Source organism: Acanthochromis polyacanthus, chromosome 4 (assembly GCF_021347895.1).
Source record: "Acanthochromis polyacanthus isolate Apoly-LR-REF ecotype Palm Island chromosome 4, KAUST_Apoly_ChrSc, whole genome shotgun sequence".
Lineage (NCBI taxonomy): Eukaryota > Metazoa > Chordata > Actinopteri > Pomacentridae > Acanthochromis > Acanthochromis polyacanthus.
Window position 1 is genome coordinate 45778810 of NC_067116.1, and position 25199 is coordinate 45804008.

Below are 25199 nucleotides of genomic sequence, written 5' to 3' on the forward strand. Positions count from 1 at the left end.
AAATGAGTTCTACCCAATACACAGTGAACAACAACTATTTTCAGCTGAACTAATGTTTTTTAAGCAACACACCATACTATGACGTTTTTACAGTGAAGGTTCTACTATGGAACCAGTTTGACATGTTCAGGCGTTCTTTGTGTGAAAACTCAGAGATTTCAGGGATCAGAAGGTGGTTTTCAACTTTCTTTGTTAACTTTCTGCTTCAACTTTAAACTAAATTTCCTTCACTAAGCCAGCCCTCTGGACTTCCAGTAAGCTGTGTTCCTATTGGCTGTCCAGGTGGCTGCTTGGTGTAATCAGGAACACCTGAGCAGCTCAGTGTCTTCCTGCTTTATGTCTGCAGTCAAACATTTCCTCTGCTTCTCTTCACTGAACCGGGTTTGGCTCCGTTGTTTTAGTTTGTTTTTTAGGTGTTGGCTTGCAGCTTCCAGCAGTAAAATCCTCTTTAATGTGTTTCTTGGTGTGTTTTAGGGCTTTGTACTGGATAGTTGTCTTGGTAAATGTGCTTCTTTAGCCACAGTTAGCACATGGTGCTAATGTGTGCAGTGATTAGTGGATTTGGTGCAGCTGAGTTGTGTCTTTATCTTGGCTGTAGTGAGTCTTTAGAGGTTTTTGGTTGTTTGTGAACCAACGTTGGTTGTCCAGAAGGTAAGAGTTCCTGTCCTGATTCTCTGCTTAAAGAGCTTCTCTGGTAGGCTGCAGGAGACTTTAGCGTTTGGGTTGTGCTAGTTTGGTTTTTGTACGCTTTCATTTGGACGACTATCTTGAGGCCCCTCCATGTGGTTTAGTGAGGTTTTCTGGAACAGTTCTACAGAGCAACCTGCAGCAGAAGAGACTTTAAGAGTTTTTAGGAAGTTCTGGAGACCAGACTTTAGAGCAGCACAAACATTTGTCAGCAGTTTGAGCAGGAGAAGGTGAGCTTCAGAGTAGAAATGAGAAGGAAACCTTGTTGACCCGTGTGGTGAGGTCCTGTACCAAGAGTTTGAGCAGGTTGTGAAGAGTCTGTAGTTCTTTGGTCTGAAAGCACCAGAAGAGTCGACTCATTAAAGGAGAAAACAGGAGATATTGTTGGTTCTTCTGTCGCTCTGCAGTTTCCTTAGACTGAACATCAAGTTTCTATTTTAAATGATTTACTGTGTGAGCCCAAGAAGACTTCAATAAACTCCCTCCATCCCCTGAACACATTCTATTACCATGATAAATCTTTTTTTAAATGTTTGAGTTTTAATCATAGTTTTTCTCTTTGCTTGTGTAGTTTTGTCATCTGTGTGAAAGGTTCTAAACAAATAAAGTTGAACTGATAAACTGAATAAGTGACTAACTCATGATTGTGACAACAGAAGTATTTTTATTGTGATTTAAGGGTTTGTTTCATTTTTAAGGTTGGGCTTAAAATCTGACAGAAAAAATGATTAAAGAAATAAATTACAATAAAAAAGCAATTAAAGCAAAGGAAAAAAACATTTAATACAATAAAACTCTAAAAAGAAAATTAATCATTAAATACAATTAAATTATATTAAACAGAAAATATTTAATTAGATAATTAAACAAGATATAAAACTTGTAATTGTGAAAATAAACAAAGTTTTCAAAAAAAATATGAAAGATGAAATATTTCAGAAAATTAAACATTTAAAAAATAAAACATTTAATTAGATTATTAAACCTTTAAAAAGACAAAACATTCAATTAAAAAAATGAATGTTTAATTAGAAAATTAAATCTTAAAGACAATAAAATTTTAAATAGGAATTAAAGAGAAAATACAATGAAGCATATAAAAATAAAATTAAACAAAAGGTGGTAAAACATTTAAAAAGAAAAACCTTAAAGATTTAATCTAAAAATTAAACATTGGGAAAGAAAAGGAAATTTTTCAAAACAAGCCGATAAAACATTTGAAAAAACAACAATTAAACATTAAAAAGACAAAACATTTAGAAATCAAATCAGACATTAGAAAAGAGCAAAACTAAAGATTTAAGAAGAATCAAACTAAAGACAAAACATTTGAAAAGACACCAGTTAGACTTTAGAAGATCAAATTAAACAGAAGAGACGATAAAACGATGAAAAAGAGCAAAAACAGATGAAGGTCTTAAAGCGTTTTCTAGTCTGAAATGAAAACATCAAGTTGTTTCTTCAAACATTTCCTCTTTCTGTGTTCTTGGTTTGACTGTGGACAGATTTACTAAGAGCTCATTTCAGAAAACTGCTTTCCAGATAAAGTCTACTAGTAGTTGAAAGCATCGATCAAACTAATGTTACCTTCTGATCTCCACAAACTTTACTGTTCAGTGAAGAGAATCAAAGTTTGTTCAGGATTTCTGAAGAACCCACAGGTGAAGGTCTGAGAAGAACTCAGATGGATGGTCTAAATGTGAAATCAAGACTCATGGTCACAAGTTTTAAGGCTTCTGTTCACCACAAAGTTCAAACTAACACACAAGTACTGAGAAACTTTTAAAACTTCAGTCCTCAGACTGTCTGAAGGTTCAAACTAACAGAGAACTACTCAGGAACTCAGAAGATATCAGTCCTTGGACTGTCTGAAAGTTAAATCTAACAGAGATCTACTGTGGGACTTAGAACATTTCAACCCTCAGACTGTGTGAAAGCTCAGGTCCTGAGGACTGGGGAGGTGTGGAGGCTTTGGAAAGTCTTGGAACTGAGGGTTCAACCCTCCAGCACAAAGGCTGAAGTCCAACCTCCTGAGAAAAATGGTCGAGTCGAGACTCAAGTTAAAAAAAAAACTCAAAAATGACAAAAAATCGATGATAAATGCGCAAAAAAAAGAAGAATTAGTGTCTGAGTGAGTAGCTCAAGAGGATAAGAGGAGAGACTACCAAGTGGAAGGTAGCAGGATCAAGTCCCACCACTGGCAGTTTTCTTCTTTGTTTTTGTCCAAGTTTTTTCAGAAAATTTAAGAAGGGTCTGGTTTTGAACCAGCAACCTGCAGCTCCATGGTAAACCCTTAACTCACTGAGCTACAGATCAGATAAAAAGAAATAAACTCGTCGTCCCTTTGACATTGTCGTTTCCAAGTGACCACATGGGCGGAGTCTGGGTGGAGCCAAGGCGGAGTCAGAGTGGAGTCAGGGCGGAGAGTGGGAGGGGAGGTGGGAGGAGTAGATGGGGGGAGGTCACCACCCACATCCCCACCTACTCTCCACCCTGACTCCGCCTTGGATCCACCCAGACTCCACCCACCTCCCCCCTCTACTCCCCACCGCCCACCACACCTTCCCCCATCCGATCTGTTTTTCCAAAATCCGAGTCTCGACGGTTTTCTCGAGTTTCTGGAGTTTCCACCAGGTCAGAGGCAGAACAAGTTGTCATGAAGAGGTGTTGAAGTCGGCGAGGATGGAGTGACTTTTTACAGCGACTAGAAGGAAGACGACTAGAAGAGCAGGTCTTTAACCAGCATCCCTAAAATCCATGGAGTCGCTCCAGAGAAATGAAGGGAGGTCAACTTTTATCAGCCTCCATCCAGATGTTCAACTTGATATCTTTACTTTGACATTTTTAGCTCCACAAACCTTTAGTATCACACTTTATCATCATTTATTAGGACTTTAATGGAATCCAGCAGCAGATTTAGTTTTTGTTCACAAACTTTATTCTTGTCGTCGTGGGACTGCAGGATTTAAAACTGTTCCTTCTATTATTAGTTTTAGAGGAGAAAGTTATTTTAATTGTCCATTAGTCTCTTAAAAACCAAATAATAAATTGGATTAGTCAAGAGGTTTAAATTTCTGACTTTGTTCTATTTTAAATATGACAAAAAAAATATAAAAATATAAAAATAAAGCGTCTTGAGACAATTTGACCTGTAATTAGTGTTCTATAAATAAAACTGAATTTAAATTGTATGTATCTTGTAATGTTGGAGGAATTCAGACATATATGTTGGAAAACACATTTTCTTTGTCCATTAATCTGTTGATTGTTTTCTCCACTAATTCATTTCTTGTTTTGGTTTATAAAATGTCAAACCCAAATATATTCAGTTTACTGTCATAAAAACCAAAAAGATTTACATTCATGATGCAGGAATCAGACAGTTTTTCAGTTTTTTATCTTCGTTTAGTCACAAAGATCGTTGATAATGTGTGAATTGTTGCAGCTTGTGAGCCGTAGAAGGTTTTAATGTTTGGGGCCGAGTGTCAGAAAACATTTAGAAACCAACATCAACAAAATAAAGATTTAAACATCATTAAAGGGAAATCCAACTTTTGCATGACAATGTCTAATTAAAGGACATTTATTTCCAACATAAATGTGTGATATTCATCCTCTGGAGCTTCTCTTCATATCGTCTTCCACCTGGACTGGTTTGGTCGGGAGCATGAGCAACAAACATGAAAAACTGCACTTTAACATCAATGAATGACACTGAAGTTTAATCTCTACATAAATGAGACTGAGTCTGGATGTGCTGCTCTGTCATTAACTCCTAAGTTTAGGGAAAGTTCAAACTAAAGAGGACAGTTCAGATCAGACTTGAGAATGAGCTGATTCTGAACAAACATCTCAGACTTTCTGAGCTTCAGCACCTCTAGAAGATATTTGAACAACAAGCAGCTCCAGAGATCCAGAAGTTGGAGAGAGTTAGCTTTAGCTGAGCCACAGAACATGTGGGACGCTAACCTAGCAAACATTTAGACTTTTCTCTGTGAATTCTGAGAAATAATTTCCTATTTAATGACAGAGCTACACATCTGAACTCAGTCTCATTAAAACAGACTAATTCAGTGTCATCCATCCAGATTAAAGTGCAGTTACCCAAAATGTTTGTTGATGAGCTCCAACTAAACCTGTCCAGGTAGAAGGCCACTTTGACAAACAGGAAGTGGAAGATTCCAAGCAGATTTATAGAAGGGGGAACCGGACTGTCCTAAGTGTGGTCCAGTATAGAGGGGGGGTGTTTGTGGGTTTTTAAGGCTGATAATGATTATTAGTGAGACATCTGGAGGATAAGTTCATTTGCAGAAAATGAAAGTATTTAAAATCTTGGAGTTAAACTTAGAAGAACACAAACTCTAACAGAAAACTTTGTTGATCCGTTTTTGTTTTGTTTACAGATGTTAAGTTAAAGGAGTTTTATTGGTGACGTATAACCAATCAAATCACTGCAGAAGACAGAGCGACCACAGCTAGATAAAGGTTCAGAGTCAAAGTAGCAGCATTTTAAAATGGATTTATTACCGTAAATCAGTAAAAACTAAAATACTGATAATCAGTAAATCAGTCAGCCCACGATTACTACAATTCTACAATGTATGTCTCTTTCCTTTGACTGGTTATTTGTTCTATATATGATGTATATGATGGCGTATTTTCATACCAAAGGCTAACTATGATGTTTTTTGAATGACCTGCTACGCTATATTTTTTAATTTGTTGTTTTCTTTTTAGCAACATATAAGAATTTGAACAGTTTCAAAAATTACTATACTTTTCTTGTACAATGAACTATTATTCTATGGCATTTTTTAGACCACACATTACACTCTGATGGTTTCTTGAATAACATACTATTTTGACAATATACTGACTATGACATTTACTGAACCACAAATCATACATGACAGTTTTAGGCAACATCCCATCATTTTGTGCTTTTTGAACCACATAATCTATGGGATTTTTTTGCTGACATGCTCTACTATGAACTACAGGCCATACTATGTTATTCCAGAAAAGTAAACTATACTTTGACATTTTATATAATATAAATTTAAAAGTATAGCTTAATCCTGTTATGTTGCAAGTCAAACTGACCTATTTTTTAGTTAAAAAAACATCTTTTGTAAAATCGTTAAAAGTATTTTTTCAGTATGAAACCTCTTCTACAACAAACAAATGGTTCATTCTACAGATTTGCATCCTGAAAAGAAGAAACATCTCATGTTAATTTATCCACATCATTTTATGAAAAGAAAAAAATTCAAAACATCAAATTTTTTAAAATTCAATGTCATATTGTATTATATATGTAGGTCTTTCCAATGTAGATTTTAAAAAGTTGCTACAAAAAAAAGAAACGAGTGAATTATCCTCATTGAACCACGATTTGTGAGAGCTAAAGAACACCATCAAACTAAATACTGATATGAACGTCCAGTAATGGAGCTAACAGAGAGAGATATAAACAAAGTTTTTGGGGATTTTTTGGTTTCTGTCACTTTTGGATAATTAAACATCATTGTTGTTGCTGAGAAACAAACCTTAAACAAAGGTTTAAAGTCGTGCAAAAATACAGACAAGATGCAGCTGTACATCACCGTTCAAAAGTCTGGGTTCACCCAGACAATTCCATGATTTACACCTTTATCCATGTGCTAACTAACTGTACAAGGGTTTTCTAACCATCAAAGAGCCTTTCAGCACCATTAGCTAACACAATGTAGCATTAGAACACAGGAGTGATGGTTGCTGGAAATGTTCCTCTGTACCCCTATGGAGATATTCCATTAAAAATCAGCTGTTTACAGATAGAATAGTCATTTACCACATTAACTATGTCTGCACTGGATTTATCATTCATTTAATGCTATCTTCATTGGAAAAAAATGTTTTTTTTTCCAATTATCAGGACATTTCTAAGTGAGCTCAGACTTCTACATGGCAGTGTAACTAATAGTCTAGATTACCTAAATTCCTCTGGATGTGAAAAGAACAGTATTGCACAAAATAGTGGTATTGCACAGATGTTTTCATGAGTGGAAATACTTATAAAGACGTATTTGTCCATAAGTTCTGCATGATTCAAATCCTCTTAAAAACTTCAAGTTTTAAATGCAGTAAGTTCCTGTTTTTGTCTCCTGAAGGAAAGAAAATGGTAAAACAAAGATAACAGAAGGGAAAGACAAAGCTGAAAGGTGCAACGAATGGCATAGTTACAGCTCCATCCTAAAATCTGGTGAGTCACACTCATTTTGCAGAATCTAAATCACAGCATGCTCACCAAAATGATTTTAAGTGGTGTAAAGAAGGTGAAACTCTCTCAATGCCAGAGAGTTTCTTTTGTTGACAGTCAGATCATTCTACACTAACGGAGGCAGTAATCCATGCAGCGGTGTTCATTCTTCCTCCTCAATACATCAAATTTTAAACCACTCCATCTTCCTCTCCTTTCCTTTCACCTCCTAATCCTCCTCTCCACACTCTCTGTTATCTCCACATCTCTCCGTATCGCATTTGTCCGAGCAAATAGCGCCGTCACCGCTCCTTTCAGACGGGCCAGCGGGTAAAAATGGTTTACGTATCGCATTCCCCCAATGATTTGAAACCCGGTCTGCCACGGGAGATGCAATTTTAGATTATTAATGAGGCTCTAAAACACTATGTCTTCCCCTCCATCATGTGAGCGAATGAATGAATGAAGGGGTCAACAAGTGAACAAACGGTGCGCTGTAACCGTGCACTGATGAACGGGGGCTGAGGTAATGCCGTATCAGTGTTTATAATCACGCATTCATTACTGCTAATGTGGCCATAATGACGCCATAATCAGCCTCCTAATTGAGTGTCATTACAGGGGATGCTGGTGCTGCTCTCCCACAGACGGCTAATGTCACTGCTACTTATTGAGCAGAGGCTCGTAATAATGTCACACTGATGAAATAAGGAAGGAATGACTTCATCTCCCTCTTATTGGAAACCCTAATGGAAAAAGTTGTGCAGAGCTAGTTTGATTTTTGCATGTGGTGCAGCTTAAATTATGCCTACCAGCAAGTGAGCTCAGTTTAACTGAACCTGGTCACAGTTAAATTCACAAAATCACCTCATGCACCTTGCATTAATTTACTGAATCTACTCGTTTACATATGCACACTACCGTTCAACAGTCCGGGGTCACTTAGAAATATCCTTATTTTTGAAAAAAGCAGTTTTTTGCAATCATATAACAGGAACAAGTCCTGTCAGCGGAGACAAGAGCTTTGTGTTGTTTTTTGGATGATTAGATATTTAAAAAGCTGACAAAGAAGACTTTTTAGTAATAATAATAATAATGACTGAGTCTACAAGAATTCAAGACAGACCATCCTACACGCAGTATGGTCCAGAAAATATGTTTTCAAACCATTACGGTGTGTGTACGGGATCATTCTGTAAAGCAACTATCAGCCTCATGTGTCATTAAAGTTCAGCATAAAGACAGCATGGAAGCAGCTCAGCAGCACATATAATGACAACAGAAGGTTGGACACCAGTTTATTTGCTCCTGTCAAAGACTATCACCTTTTTGACATTTTTAACATGAAAAAAAATGAAAACTTGTCTTGACAAGAAATTCTATGAAGCTAAAATCCTTAAAAGTTGGTGAAATGTCAACTAAAGACTGCATGTTATGCATCCATATGCACTGCTGTTAGAAATGTCCTTATAGTTGAAAGAAAAGCAGTTTTTTCCCCAATGAAGATGGCTTGAAATGAATGATAAATCCAGTGCAGACATAGTTAATGTGGTAAATGACTATTGTATCTGTAAACAGCTGATTTTTAATGGAATATCTCCATAGGGGTACAGAGGAACATTTCCTGTGTTCTAATGCTACATTGTGTTAGCTAATGGTGCTGAAAGGCTCATTGCTGGTTAGAAAACCCTTGTGGAGTTATGTTAGCACATGGATAAAAGTGGGAGTTTTCATGGAAAACATGGAATTATCTGGATGAGCCCAAACTTCAGAACGGTACTTCCTGTCTGTATGGAGGGAGCATCATCACTATGTTGGAATAAAAAGAAAGAAGTGGCTTGGTGTATGGCGACACAAACAGGACTGTAGGAGAACAGAAAACAGTAAAATGAAAGGAATTTATGACGATTGATAGAGCAGCTGAAGATGGATGAGCGGAGCAGCAGTTCCTGTGGTGATCGGGCAGCAGAACAGAGGAGAGACGAGAGGTTTGCTGGCAGCGACCGGAGCGACTCTCCTCTGCATGACCATGGCAAAATGCCTTTTCCATGCACTCCCCCTCTCTCTGTCTCGCTCAGTTCAAAGGTTTTCTATCTGCCACTTCATCAGCCGGAGTCTCCCGGTGCTCCGGCTGGCAGCAGGACAACACACCTGGGAGGCGGCGCTCACACCAGGAATGAATGTGCACTTCAGTGTGTCTACAAAACAGAGCCGCTGTGTACGTGAAGCCAATTCCAGATTCTCTGACTGATGTGAGGAGCAAAGAAAAAAAAACAAAATAGGTCAGAAAACCTGGTTTCAAAGACAACAACAACGGACAATGTCACACATTTGCAGCTGCATGTCCTTTTCACACTGTTAGGGGGACTTTCAGATGCAAACTCAGAACTAAAATCTGGAGCTTTTTCTGCATTCTGCATTCAGGTCGGGGCAGAACCAGGTAGATCCAAAGATACAGTAGTCCTTAAATCAAAGTAAATGCAGTATTTCTACTCAGACTGACCGTGCAAAAGCAGAACGGTGAAGAAGTTCTTCCTGTATCAAGCAGGAAAAACAGTATAGCATGATGTGTTTGTGAGGCTGCACAGTGGTGGAGTGGTTAGCTCTCTCTATGTGTAGCCCTGTGATAGACTGTTACCTGTCCAGGTGTCCCCTACCTTCACCCTCTGTCAGCTGGGATAGACTCCACCTCCCATGACCCTGATGATGGATGGATGGATGTATGTATGTATGGATGGATGGATGGGTGGATGGATGATCTGTTCTAGTTAGTTTGCCAGAGGCTGGACAGGGTCACTGTAAAAATCATGATATGAGGCCAAAAATGGTGCTCAAAAGTCAATCATAGGAGCTTCAGTAGAAAAAACTGTCACAAGAGGAAAGCAGGAAGAGACTCTACCTAGTGGTACAGTCTGGTACTACAGCTGATCTACAACAGTCTGATCCACATGGCTTTCATCTTCTGCCTTACAGGTTAAATATTATCAGCAGTCATTTGGTCAACAGTTAATCATTAACGTCACGCTACATGGGGTGTAAGTGGAGCCGAGGTGGGCCATTAATTCTGCATAACTTTAGGCCTCAGTGCAATGTAAACAGGTGAGTTATATAAACGTTCATCTCTTGTACAGTTGTCATCAAAGGGAAACTAGCCAGAGAGACCAAAATAGTTTTTTGTACAACACTATAAGCATGTTAATTTTTGCTGTAAAGTCTCACATTTTAACATGGAGGTCTATGGAGAATGAGTCTCTTTTGAAGCCTCAAGTGGATATTTCAAGAACTGCAGTTATTGGCACTTTGCATTGCTTCAGATGTAGAAGACCTTTAGATATAGATGTGCTATCTACAAATGTATTAAGATAAGCTTTTACTAATCCCAAAGTAGGCAAATGCAAAGTTATAGTAGCAAATATAGTAAAAAATAATATTCTAAAAAATAAACCATGAGTTATATAAGCCATAAGTTATAAGTAAATAATAAATACTAGTTCTTGAAATAACAGTTTTGCACTTCTCAGCAGCATTGCATGATGAATGAAAAAACAAAGAGTATTAATATTGCACCTCATACTGTAATACTGTCATTAAAATAGGAACAGAATAAGTTAAGTCAGCTAAATATTTAATGCCAGCTGCAGGATTGTTTTCTTTAATCTCTAAAGAAGGTCTGACACCAAACTGCCCACAACAGATGGTTAGTGTCGAAGGATAAAGCTCCTAACATACAAACACAAAGAGAAGCCAGCCTGGTCCTGCTGTGGAACTGTCAACTACCCACTCACTCATTCATTCATTCATTCATTCATTCATACAGACATGCAGCTTCCTTCACTTCATCCTGTTACGTTAGATGTTCAAAAACATACTGGAGTCATAAGTGGAGCTTTAACGGCTGATCAAACTCAAACAGCCTCCTCATCTGATCCACCCTTCATCTCTCACTAACTAAACGATCAACAGACTGCTGGAGATAAAAAGCATTTATTTGATTTGAAGATGAAATTAATCCTATAGTGCAGGAGGTAAACATTACCTCTACGAACAGTTTATTGGTTTATTGAAGCAGCGACCTGGACTCATGAATAGAAGTGAGTGTAAAACATATTAAACACAGCGTAAATCACTGAAAGTAGATGCAGCTCCCTGCTGCCTTTAAAATGATTAATTAGTTCAAAGTATGTGCTGTGAAAGTGTGAAACTAGCTGAGCTCAACTAATTTAACCTGAGAAAACAAGTTCAATAAACTCTACAGACGAAGTTTAAGCAGTTAGTTGTTAGATGTGTTTTACGACCAAAGAGTTTCTTCTTCATGTAAGTTTGAGAACTTAAAGCTGCAGCAGTTGAAGACATTTTTGAGGAGAATAACTGCAGAAATAATCTGTGAAATCAGTGTAATTTACAGTAAAAAATATATATAATTCTGCACGTGAAGAGACTGAATTCAATATTAACCTTTGTCCTGATTAGATTTATTTTGATTATTGTGAAAAGAAACAAGCAGAACTTCATTTAACAAAGATGCACAGCAAGGTTCCACCGTTTCTCTTTGATCAAACTACAAAAAACGAGTCCGTCCTGACAGCAAAACTGTCTTTGAAACTTTATCTTGTAAACAAACAGTGATTTAAATCACAGCTCCTCATCTCAAATAGCAACGACACACTGGAAATAAGCAGAAAAAAATAGTAGAAATTATTTCTAAAAAGGTTTTAAATGTAATTCTATTTGATAAAAAATTTAATTTTACAGAATTACTGTGTTTTGTTAAACTCCAAACAGTAACCAGTTAAATCACACAAAAATGTATTAAATTACATATTAACTTTCTTTAAAGCTGCAAAAAATCCGTATTTGTAGAAAATTGTAATTTGTTCTTTAATTGAAAAAAAAATCTGTGTTTAAATCAGAGAAATACAACTTTTTACAGATATTTTCAATTATTCAATAAATGTGTTAAAGATTGAAAACTAGTGAAAATCACTGTATGCATCATTTCTTGTTATTTTCTATATTGTCCCTGTTTTTTGATATTACAGGTAATACTTAGTAATTAAATATTGAACAGACTAAAACCTGAAATAATGTTTATTGTTTCACTGTATTTAAATTCACTAAATACCAGTATTTTACAGATATCTGCTGTTATTTCTGCACCGACTCTGAAGACTTTAACCGTCTACCAGTGCACCCTGGAAGTCTCCTCATGTCAGTTTTCTTTCTTAAAAACCTAATTAGATGACTTTAGTGAACTCTCAGCTCCTCAGTTTAAGTCGAAATGCCTCAAATTATAAGAACTGGTCTGAAGAAATGTGACATTTTACTTTTAATCAACTAGAAATCAGGAAAATGCTAAAAAACTGAATTAGACAAGAAGACTTGACTGAACTGCATTTCTGTATGGAGCTTTACAGGGTGTAGAATGGTGGTTTTTAGGACTCCATCAAGGAACGTAGCAGAGTTATGTACAATCGGTGTTTGTCTGTCTGTCAGCAGCATCACTCTAAAACAGACCAACAGATTCAGATGAAACTTTACTTGAAGCTCAGAAATGACTCAAGGACCAAGTGATCAGATTCTGGCAGTGATGCAGCTTATAGTCTGGATCCATGGATTGGTTAAAGATTTCTGTATCGTTGCCAGATAGCAGCACAGCATCACTGTAACCATGACAACCAGTGAACACTACATCAGCTGATTGTGATCCTACTACAAATCCACCTCTGAGGACTTATCCATCAGAAATGATCCAAGGAACAGCTGATTAAACTGTGGGGGTGTTTCTGAGTCCCATCAGTTCCCGCCTCCTGCTGCATATTTAGGTCACGTGATCCTGAATCCGTGCATAACGTACACATGCAGAACACACGCCTGTGCTCAGATCAAGGTCGTTTTTACTCAAGATTTCATCCGTCAGAAATGATGAAACAACTGAGCAGTCTTGGTGGAGTACTGTGCTCTCTGAATACTTTTTTTGTTAAAAATGGAACTTCTGTTGTCACTTGTTCTGTGTTTTCTGCCTTGCAACAACCCTGGTTGAGTCTGTGGCCTGACAGTCCAGTCGTGGGCTCCTCTGGTGTGTGAATAAGTCATTGGGAGGTGGAAGGAGGACAGACAGAGATTGCTCAGCTTATTTTCCTCCTCGTTAAGTCTCGCTCCCACCATCGCCCTCCATCAGCTTCATGCACACATCACATGCACACGCTGTCAGCCTGGCCTCCCATTAGTCCTCGCCCACCTCATTTCTCCTGCAGGACGTTTCCTCAAAGCACCACCGGGACCCCGAGGTGAAGGCGAGCGAGGCGGCCGCTCGTCAGTCTTCATCCAAAAGCCCTTAAACGGACGTCTCCCCGTCGCACACACCGCAGGACGCTCGTTCATATTCACAAACACACAACGGCCACACAGCAGCAGCTCAGCGAGGTGAGGCGTGGGCGCGTACAGTTAGACCGTACGGACAGGAGGCACATTTACACCGCTGTCATCACAGACACATTCATCAGGATAATGTTGGCAGAACTCATCAGGGTAAATGAAATGAAGAGAGCTGAGAATAATTTAGTTACCTCTCAGGTAACCAGGGTGTCACCTTTTCCCTCAAACTCTCCAACCACCTCCTGGATCAGCGGTTTTCTCTCTCCAGTCTGCAGCACAGTAAAGTTCAACTCCTGTGACTTCACAATGAGGCTGAAAACTTTTAGGATAATCCATATTCTTTGCAATTTGCCCAATGCTCTGTTTCAAACAACAATCTAAAACCTCCCTCACAGTGCTGTAGTAATTACCACCCTCATCTGCAGCTCATTGTTCAGCCGCTCTTCTGTTTCTGTTCCCTCTCACAGTTTCACTGTTTACGGCACAAAAACTCCCCCAAAAAAAACACAGAACGATGCTCGGTCAGCAACGCAGCAGACAGACAGTTACTGGTGGACACAGCAGAGCATCTAGAGACAAAGCAGCCAGACATTTTTCGGTGGAAAAAGCAGACACTAAAAGCAGAGATGATGTCAAGGATAGGCCAGCGTCAGGTTTATGGCTGTGAGTCAGCACCTCACAGTCTGAGGCAATGGTTTGGTGGAATGTTCCCTCTGCTTGGTGGATGATTTGCTGCCCCAAACCAAGGAGTTCAAGTACCTCAGTGCACAACTGATGAACTGCTGGTGGTAGTAATGGATGGATGTTTTCTGTCTTTATGCTAAGCTAAGCTAAGCGGTTACTGATTGCATCTTAACTTTAACCAACCAGTCATGCTAGTGGCATCAACCTTCTGCTGAAACACTTTGCAAGAAAGAACCGAACAATACTTCCCAAAAGCTGCCTCAAAGAAGCAGTAAAACAACCCTAAGTTTTCCTCATTTACTCCTGAACGGATACTTAACTTGCTGAAACTGCAACCCGATCACCACTAAGTGGCAAAAATAAATTGATGGATGACTTTTTACTGCTTGTTTCAGCCGTTTCTAAACAGAATCGGCTTTTGCAGGTTCAACTTCTTTAAGCTGGGTTCTTAAACTGTCAAAGAAGATTTGTTTGTGCTCCTTGATGGTGGTAAAATGCAAATACAAGAATACTGAATCTAATAAAACATACAGAGGCTCAAAAAAGGCAGCATTCATTATACATTTTTAGCGCTGATCATTTTGGACACTGGAGCTTCATTTGGTACCAAGGATGAATCCCATTTAATCCAATGAAATATTTTAGCATTTTATCTCAAACTTTGATCCTGTAGCTTGTTATCCCATTTTGCTGGGTTTAATTATTTTATAAAATGTTTTCTTTTGCCTAACTTCTACCACATGCAGCACGTTGGCCACTTCTGGTTCTTTTGAATCTGCTAATAAATACATTTGAAAGTTTTTCTTGCAGTCCCAAGTTCCATTTTCAGGAAATTAACTAAAAAAAAAAAAAAAACAATATTAAGGGTTATTTCTAAAACCAGTCTCCCCCACATGGTCTTAATAACTTCTGTGTAGCTCTTTACAGGTTTCTATCTGCCCCTCAAACTGCCACAATCACACCAATTTCACACCCAAACCTCAGCGATTATTTTAAAAGGAGGGTTTAAACTTGCAGACATTCAGACGGCCGTGATTTGTCATTATTTATAGCCCTGAGTAAAGCCACTCTCTAAAAGTAATTAGACTTTTGAAACAAAGAGAAAGGCAGCAAAGAGCAGCAGAGAGCAAGTGGTGAGATCCACGGAGAGAGACGGTTTCCAGTGTGGGCCTCGGCCTGCTGGGAATTGGATTAACCCTTTCAAATTGCTGCTTATAAAGATAAAGTGGGCCAGAGGGAAAAGGTTCTGTGGCGGGTTTCCCATCACCGCAGAGGTAAAGCTGTTTATGAAGCAGACAGAAATACACACCAGTGATAACGTATCGATGCCATCGATCATGAAGCCGTATCGATACGTTTGCTTTTCCTTCGGGGTGATACGTGCGCGTTTGTCTCGGTTCATTTGTCACCTTGCAGTCTGCTGATGGGGACGACAGGAAGCGGCTCACCTTCAGCTGTGGACAACAATCAGACCTTCTCTGACTTCAACACGCGTGTCGCTTCACCTGCACGTCACGCGGAGTCACACACCCAAACACGAGCGTCTTCCTGGCGTTTTTAGCACCTGCCAGAGACAAAGTGTCCGTGGAGTCGTTTGTCTTCACACTTGGCGAGCATCGGACAGACGTCATAATTAGCCTGGCAGACCGTCAGCAGCTACAGGGGTGGTGATAAAGTCAGCCAGTTAAATATTCTGCAGCTTGAACAGACACTGGGATAAAGAAAGAAAAAGTGTGTGAGATTTAAAGACACACTCTTTACTGAGTGTACATGCAAATGAGAGGAAACGCCTTCCAGACCGCTGACCTTTTAAAACAACAGAGACAGCAACACGCATTCATATCGAGGAAATCTCCCAGAGGCTGTCAGGAACACACTGCTCACTCCTCTGCAGTTTGAAGGATTAAAAAAAAACTTGTGTTGTAGGGAAACGAGAGAAATGATGGAGGGATGGAGATGCAGAGGGGGAAGACAAAAAAGGTGGAAGAACAGGAAAAACAAGCCCTGGTGATCCTCAGCAGCAGCGGAACAATTCCATCTTCAAAGCTGCCCACAATCTGTCATTTTATCAGCAGCCCAGATGAACACAGGTCTATTTTCTCTATCAGCATATTTAGGGCTGCTCAAGGTCACCTCTGCATCAACAGTGAAAGAACTCAGCATTCCAGGGGTCGGTTTGTACGAGACGAGCTTTCTGCTTTACTTAAACACAGTGAGCTCTGATTCATGCTGAAATCTGCCCTGCTGCTGCTGCATCAGAGAAAAAAGAAAAAAACGCCAACTGGGATCAGATCTGGAGCCGTCAGGGAGCTCCCATCTATTTAGTCTCTCCTGGATGTTTGTGTCACTCTCCCTGACAGCCCGAAGCTCCGGTGAGTCCGCCTGTCACCCGGGAAACCGTCCGACTGGAGGCGGATCAGAACCATCAGAAGTTGAAAAGGCATTTTGAAATTTGTCAAAAACAGGTTGAACAGACGGATGGATTCACAGCAGCCACTGAGACACAGAGGACGGATGGATGAACCTAAACAACGTTCAAATGCGTGTTCTACACAGCATCCCGTCCTTCTTCATTATTTTTCTACAATTCTTTGATGATTGTACTGAACTATTTTACTTTTTATAGACTATTCAGAGTCAAAGTCTTCTAAAAAGAAAAAAACATTCAGTGACTTTGTGGACTTAAAACTTTTAGCAAGGACACAGAGTTTAGCAGAAGTGAGTGCATAAAGTTCTAAAAGAAATACAGAACTGTGAGTTACTGTGCAGCGTACAGTTAGAGTAGATTTTTGTATTATTGGGGAAACATTAAGATCTTTTGTTCTGTGAAAAATCATCTGAGTTATTCGTCTGTGCAGAGAAAAATTACTGAATTTCTTACTGCCCACATTAGTTTTTATAATTCCGGTAAAGTCTTCAATATCCTCCCTTGGATGAAGTTAAAGAAAAGCAAAGATATTCTTGCTGAAGAGAAGAAAAACAAAAGCAGAACTGTTGAAGGTTACAGGCTTACATATGGCTCTTCATAGTTTTACGAGCATTTTCCTACTCTAACAAAATGCTAAAGATGTTCATCTAAAGTTTAGTCTTTTGTTTGCATCATTCACAGACTTGGCCATAGAAGTGTGTGATTTACAGGAAAAAGGTTTGCGATTATTCCAGACTTTCATCTGAGACCTAAAAATACAGTTGAAGGAAAATATCAGCAGCTATAAAGACATCCCCACTGACTGAACTTTTCTTCACCAAGCCGTGACTCTTTCAGCTATAAATGTGGTTTTTAAAGCCTCGGGGAATAAGAGAGTCCTGACAAACACTTGTCGCTTCCAGCCAGCCTCCCTGATGCTGCACTGATGACAGGCAGCAGCAGAACCTGAACCTCCCTCCTGTTCACCACCAGCAAACCTTCAATCAGCCCTAAATCCCCCCGTCCCACCAGTCAGAATGAATAAATGTCAGTTTGATCACACCCACCTCTGTTCTATATTTAATTCACAAATCACAGACATGAAATATTCACACAGTGATGAGCATGGAGGGGTTCACAGGCCATACCAGTGGACTTTTCTATGATAATTCAGAAATAAACTAGAAAAGCACTCAGAGAGCACAGTCCTCCTCCAAGGCTGCATCATTTCTGATGGAGGAAATTTAAAGAACATTTGTGGATCCAGACTATGATCGCATCACGTTTAATTACTACATTAAGGAACGCAGCAAAGTCATGTGACAATTAGTTTTGGTCCGTCTGTCTGTTAGCCTCATCACTCTAAAACAGATTTGGATGAAATTTCCAGAGAAGCTCAGAAATGACTCAAGGACCAAGTGATCAGATTCTGGCAGTGATGCAGCTTATAGTCTGGATCCATGGATTGGTTAAAGATTTCTGTATCATTGACAGATAGCAGCACGGAGTCACTGTAACCATGACAACCAGTGAACACTACATCAGCTGATTGTGCTGCTATCTGGTAATGATACAGAAATCTTTAACCGATCCATGGATCCAGACTATAAGCTGCATCACTGCCAGAATCTGATCACTTGGTCCTTGAGTCATTTTTGACCTTCAAGGAAAATTTCATCCAAATCTGTCGGTCTGTTTTAGAGTGATGCTGCGGACGGATGGACGGATGGACGGATGGACGGACAGACCACTACTGATTGTCACATAACCTCCGCCGCCTTCCTTGGCAGAGTAACAATGAGCATGAGGTATAGAAGGTGGAAGGAAAAACCTCCCAGTCGCTGTCACGGCAACCAGTGGCTGGTGCTGAGGAGAGAAGCAGCAGACTCAGATGGATGATGAGGAAGGAGAGGAGCGAGCACAGGCAGAAGTTAAATGAAAACAGAGCCAGAAAAAGGAAAGAAGCGGGGAAGAAAGTGGCGAGTGGAATGCTAATGCCCATGATTCATGTCTGCATTCAGACAGAGCAGAGGTCTGCAGCTGCCCGGGGAGGAGAGGGTCGGCCGGCATCAATCAGACACGTGGAGGTAAGAGGGAGGGGAGGAAACATCAGGGAGGTGAGAGGACGGCACAGAAGAAAAAGAAGAAGAAACTGAGATGAGATTTGGGCAGGGTGGAAGTGGGAGGTGTGTGTATGTGAGGTTCAGTATGGAGATGTCAGCACTCTGAAAGTCAGAAGACAGCACTTTCCCTCCATCAGCAGCCGATCTGTCAGGTCCACTGGGACAGAACGGAGCCGGTTCCAGCCAGTCAACCGGCCCACCATGAAGGCCAGATGAATTACATGGCCCGCCCACACAGACCCAGGTGGGAGGACGGGGAGTCAGCATTAAAACAAAAAACAGCCAACAACTTCCTGGTGGATGGTAAAAGCCAACGACCCGAGTGACAGGACGTAAAACAACGCTGGTATCAGAATGTTAAGGCACAGTATCAAACCCGGTCCACCTTTAAAGAAGAAAGAGCTTTAAATATTCAACAACGGCAAAGTGCTGATTCAAACAGTGAGGCTGAAATAACGCTGCTCAGCAGGGTGCTGCTGATCCCCAGAGACAAAAGAAGCCACTAGTTGAAGTTCTGAGCACGGATTAAACACGGCAGGAAAGTCAAAGACTCGCACGGATCACCTTGACGGAGCTGATTAGAGTGGAGTCCTAAAGGCCGAACACATGTGGAAGCTTTTCATACGTGACATACAGAACAGTCTGACATTCACAAAGAGGTTCCTTCAGTGTTCCTCTGGCCTTCATTCAGACGTAAACACCACAGTGACGGCACCATGTCTAACATTCACACAACATTAGAACAAATAAACTAAAGACTGACTCTAAACTAACAGCAGTTTATCAAACTGTCCAATAACTAGCAGACTACTGATTGTAAGATGAATAAATGATAATGAATGAAGCACTACTATAAAAAGTACCAAAATAAGCTACGATTGAGCTCCACCCTCAGGACAACAGCTGACTAATGGTTCACCTGTAAACTGTGACTCACCTGTCTGATGGGAAGGACAGTTTACAGCTCCTAATTATACAAATGCAAGGACCTTTCTGGCTTTGAGACGCTCACATGGATCCTGCTGATGTTTCATAAACTCAGAGGAAAAACTCCTGCAAACAGCTGGAAGCAACAAACTAAACTTTTTTGGCACACAGTTGATGTCTTTTTCTTTCTGTGATGTTTTTGGACCAACATTGGTGCTGAAACGTTCAAAAAAGTTTTCTGTAAACTACTTCACACCACTCAGAGCGCTGCCCTGTCAGCATGCCTTTACATTCACATGTTCAGGGATAAAAATTAGAAAGCACTCATCAGACCTACACACGTGGACAAAATTGTTGGTACCCCTCAGTTAAAGAAGGAAAAACCCACAATTCTCACTGAAATCACTTGAAACTCACAAAAGTAACAATAAATAAAAATTTATTGAAAATTAAATAATCAAAATCAGCCATCACTTTTGAATTGTTGATTAACATAATTATTAAAAAAAAACAAACTAATGAAATAGGGCTGGACAAAAATGATGGTACCCATAACTTAATATTTTGTTGCACAACCTTTTGAGGCAATCACTGCAATTAAACGATTTCTGTATTTGTCAATGAGCATTCTGCAGCTGTCAACAGGTATTTTGGCCCACTCCTCATGAGCAAACAGCTCCAGTTGTCTCAGGTTTGATGGGTGTCTTCTCCAAATGGCATGTTTCAGCTCCTTCCACATATGTTCAATGGGATTCAGATCTGGGCTCATCGAAGGCCACTTTAGAATAGTCCAACGCTTTTCTCTCAGCCATTCTTGGGTGTTTTTGGCTGTGTGTTTTGGATGGTTGTCCTGTTGGAAGACCCATGACCTGCGACTGAGACCAAGCTTTCTGACACTAGGCAGCACATTTCTCTCCAGAATGCCTTGATAGTCTTCAGATTTCATCGTACCTTGCACACTTTCAAGACACCCTGTGCCAGATGCAGCAAAGCAGCCCCAAAACATTACTGAGCCTCCTCCATGTTTCACCGTAGGGACAGTGTTCTTTTCTTCGTATGCTTGCTTTTTGAGTCTATGAACATAGAGTTGATGTGCCTTACCAAAAAGCTCCAGTTTGGTCTCATCTGTCCAAAGGACATTCTCCCAGAAGCTTTGTGGCTTGTCAACATGCATTTTTGCAAATTCCAGTCTGGCTTTTTTATGAGTTTTTTTCAGCAGTGGTGTCCTCCTTGGTCGTCTCCCATGAAGTCCACTTTGGCTCAAACGACGACGAATGGTGCGATCTGACACTGATGTACCTTGGCCTTGGAGTTCACCTTTAATTTCTTTGGAGGTTGCTCTGGGCTCTTTGGATACAATTCGAACCATCCGTCTCTTCAATTTGTCATCAATTTTCCTCTTGCGGCCACGTCCAGGGAGGTTGGCTACTGTCCCGTGGGTCTTGAACTTCTGAATAATATGAGCCACTGTTGTCACAGGAACTTCAAGCTGTTTAGAGATGGTCTTATAGCCTTTACCTTTAAGATGTTTGTCTATCATTTTTTTTCGGATGTCCTGGGACAATTCTCTCCTTCGCTTTCTGTTGTCCATGTTCAGTGTGGTACACACCTTTTCACCAAACAGCAGGGTGACTACTTGTCTCCCTTTAAATAGGCAGACTGACTGATTATGAGTTTGGAAACACCTGTGATGTCAATTAAATGACACACCTGAGTTAATCATGTCACTCTGGTCAAATAGTTTTCAATCTTTTATAGAGGTACCATCATTTTTGTCCAGGCCTGTTTCATTAGTTTGTTTTTTAAAATAATTATGTTAATCAACAATTCAAAAGTGATGGCTGTTTTTGATTATTTAATTTTCAATAAATTTTTATTTATTGTTACTTTTGTGAGTTTCAAGTGATTTCAGTGAGAATTGTGGGTTTTTCCTTCTTTAACTGAGGGGTACCAACAATTTTGTCCACGCGTGTAGAAGGACTGCTGTCAGAAAAGTTAGCCGGGAGAACATTCAGACATGAAGCCGACACGTTCAGACGCCATCAGACCAACAGAAAGCAGTCTGAAGGGAAAGAGAAAGAGGAGCTGGTGTTTGCAGAGGAGGGAGTTGAGCTGGGAGTTGTTCCGCTGTTTTGGGGTCTGAGGTGGAGCAGAGACCATGAATCCTGGGTTCTGCTTGGGCTACCAAAGGCTGATAGATTATGGAGGTTGATGAATATTTGATGGCCGACCTTCAGCAGGAAATCAAGCCGCTACGTCTTGGGAGATGGCCTCACTCTTACTACTCACGGTTAAAGACCCACACAGCTTCACTACGTCTCTCCTCAGCAGACAGAAGTCATTCTCACCACAGAGCTTCTGCCTCCTGCTGGTTCTCTGAGAGAGACGGTAGACAGGATGTTTCAGACCCTGCATGGCTCATAAGAATCAGAATCACACTCAGGGTGGCATCATGGAATAACAAGCATCACAGGTGAGTTCTTGTTCTGCAGCTCCACGTGAAAAAGTCGTTTCACAAGTGAATCATACTTCAGCATGAAATTTAAATGTGCAGAATGATGCAGCAGAGACTCCTCAGTGGCTGTAGCTCCTCATCAGCGCCTTCACACGATGACTGAACGATGCAATAAAGCAGCACCTTGGTGGGCAATAGAGAGGAAATGACACCAGACATGAAAGCTAATGACAGACTGGTGTGACACGGGGAGAAGCTGATTTCCTGATGTGTTCTGAGTAATACTGGATATCCTGACTGCAGAGTGAGGAGGTAAACCCACCGGTTTTCTCTTTCCGTTCCATCTCTCCTCTCATTACATGATGACACCGTCAGCTTCCTGCCAATCAGCATTTCCATCCTCGCTGCGTTTATGAGAACCGGTAAGCTGAGAGTGGTCAATAAAGTAAAGTATCCACAGTCCACGTGACCCAAACACACAGTTTTCCCTTTTTATCCTCCCTGAATCCATGAAATGATGCTGAACAGCCTCACAGCTGTTATCTGGGACCCACAACAAGTTCTGTGAAATACTGGAGCTAAATTTAGACAATTTCATGTTTTCAGACCTGAGAATTTTTGTATTTTCTCCCAAATAAACATTTTATGTTTCAATATCTCCAGATATGTAACTGCCACAGCCTTTAGTTTTCATACTCATTGTCATTTCAAGTTTCTCAGCCTCTTATCTTTGTTCAGTTTCATCATAAAGACATCGTGGAAGCAGATTGTAACTCTGCACATATAATGACACCATAGGAACCCCTCTGTACACATCACCATTCTGACATGTCAGAATAGCAAAAATCTGGAAGCTTGTCTTGCCAAACTTCCCAAATATCTAATTCTGCTGTTACTGGAAGCCTCAAACGTCAGTGACATGTCGTCCAAAGACTGTATTATTGTTGGAAATGTGGACACATCTATCTATCTATTTAAAGGAACTTTGAGGAAACAACACCACCCTCATCTGGAAAACGTCGCATATTTTTTCCATTTTTAAGGACCAATCCTTAAAAATGTTATCGTTTCTTCATCTGGGACCCAGAATATTTGGCGTTTAAACTTTATTTTTGCACATAATGACAATCTATAGACTCCTAGTTTGTGTGTTCTCCATTAACATTTCATCAAAACAGCAAAAAAACACAACCTTGTAGCGTCCAGTTAGAACATTTTTCCAAGTTTTTCCGTTTTCAAGAACCAATAATGAACCCTGCGTCCTCTGCTGGAGCCTTTCAATCCTTCAGATCTGCTGGAAACTATTCTGTCCGTGTCCTCACCAGATTTCAGGCCTGTGGGAGTTTTATTTCTGTAAAGTGGCTTCACAGGCAGGAAGAACAGAAAAAAAATCCAGGCCTGAAATTCTCAAAATATTTTACAGAACGTAGGTTTGGGACCCAACAAACAAAAAGGTAAACTCTAAAGAAAGCCCAAGCCTCCGTATGTTCTTATCAAGCAGTTTTTAATCATCAGCTGAGCTACCTGATGCTGCTGGTCATGGTTCTGCTCTGAAACGTTCAGACAACCCAAGATGTGTTTTTGGAGGCAGCATTTCATCACATAGGGGGAAAAAAATGCAGATTTTTTTACACATTTCTGCCAAATTCAGCCTAAATATTTGAGATTTTTGCATTCAAACTCTGCATGTCTTCAGAACAGCAGGATTTTGTAAAGATGGGACGCTACTTGTTCAGCAAAAAACACCAACATTTTAGCAAAGAGCATCAAGAATTCAATGCAAACACGATGAAGTCTTTGAAAACTAAACCTCAGGCTTGTTGAAGCGACGCCTGAGAGAGTTGAGCGTCTCTGAGGGTTTTCTACCTTCTAATTTGAACGCCGGTCTCAGATCAGACCCAGTCCTCTGCTCAGCCACCAGCACAGTCCAAAAACTTAGATTACTCATTACAGCTAACAAGCTGCCTGAATTATTCAGCAGCTGTCACTGTAACGTGAGACAATACGGATGGAAGAAGCTGGACGGCTGCATCCAGAGCCTGGCACAGATTTCAGCTGATAATAAGGTGTAGGACGGGCCACTGGATCACATTACACCAAAACTGCTGTGAGTTGATCACAGATAAGAGAGCAAACAGGACGCTTTTCTATCAGCAAACCTGGAAATTAAACTCCACATGATCATGAGGGGAAATGAGTTCCTGCTCTGAGTGACGACTCTAAATTAAGTTCACCTGTGAGCTGCTCAGATCTCTGCATCTTTGCTGTCCTAATGACCTGAGGGGAAATAAAAGAAGAAAAGAAAGAAAAGCGGAACATCTCAGCTGATAATTCAATTCAGATTTCCTGGAGGTGCTTTGCTCGGAGCTAAAAAGGTTGAAGACGAGAACAGTCATAGTAATTTCATGCTACATTGGTCCGTGGAGTGGTGAAATACACGTTTCTATTGTAGAGTCAGATAAATTCAGGTCTGATAGAATGTCATGTCCCTGCTGCTTGTTTTTACACATTTATTTCAATAACAGCAGTAAAAGGTGAAATGATTAAGCCATATTAGTTCATATTTGGGCTGCTTTTTTTTGCCCTGAAATGTATCTGTTTCTGTTTGGTCTTTTGGTGCATGAAGCTGTGTATTTGTGTCCAAACCAGACATTTAGCGCAGATCTTTGACAGCATTTTACTGCAGCAGGACGCAGCTTCTGTTAACTTCCAAACTTCTGCTCAGTTATTAGCAGAATACACTTAAACTTATATTAAAACACCGCATCTTAAAAGACATGCAAGTCATACTTCACATCGCATCCCTCCCTGCAGACTAAAGCTCTAAACATCCGCACATTGTTGCTCGAGCTGTGCAGTTTTTACGCAGATTTTTGCGCATCGTATCGCACCAACCTGCTCCAGATGTTCAGTCCGCTGCGTCCGAACAGCTGCAGCCTGAAACTTTGGGATGTTCTCGTATGTCCTTCTGCTCCTCCTCCACCTCTTCTTCCTCTTCTGCTGCTGCTGAGCCTCTGCTGGAAGCGGCGGCGGCTCTTAAAGCTCCCACCCAGCCAGGCCTCCCTCAGGGCGCACAGCCAATCAGAGGCGGCCTCGGCACGGTCACGCATTCATAATTCAGACACAACACAACCGTCTGTGGGCACGAAAGACACACGACCGAATGAGTTGTGATAGAACAGAAGTACAGACTGTCGGGCTGCAGGAGAAGAAAGATTTAGAAAGCTGAAGTCAGGAGAGAACGGATGCAGATGAGGAGGTTTACACTGTAAAAAGTAGAGCCAGGGACAAGATTTAAAA

At 40.4% G+C, this 25199-nt stretch overlaps 1 protein-coding gene across 1 annotated transcript in view; it reads right to left on the bottom strand.

Moving 5' to 3' along the window:
- The window catches only part of LOC110962037 (cortexin-1-like), a 28614-nt gene extending 3685 nt beyond the window's left edge, over positions 1-24929 (bottom strand). Inside the window, exon 1 of the mRNA XM_051946923.1 lies at positions 24795-24929. The gene's annotated coding sequence lies outside the window, so the exon portion shown is untranslated. The remainder of the gene's footprint in view (positions 1-24794) is intronic.
- Positions 24930-25199: the final 270 nt, after the last annotated feature.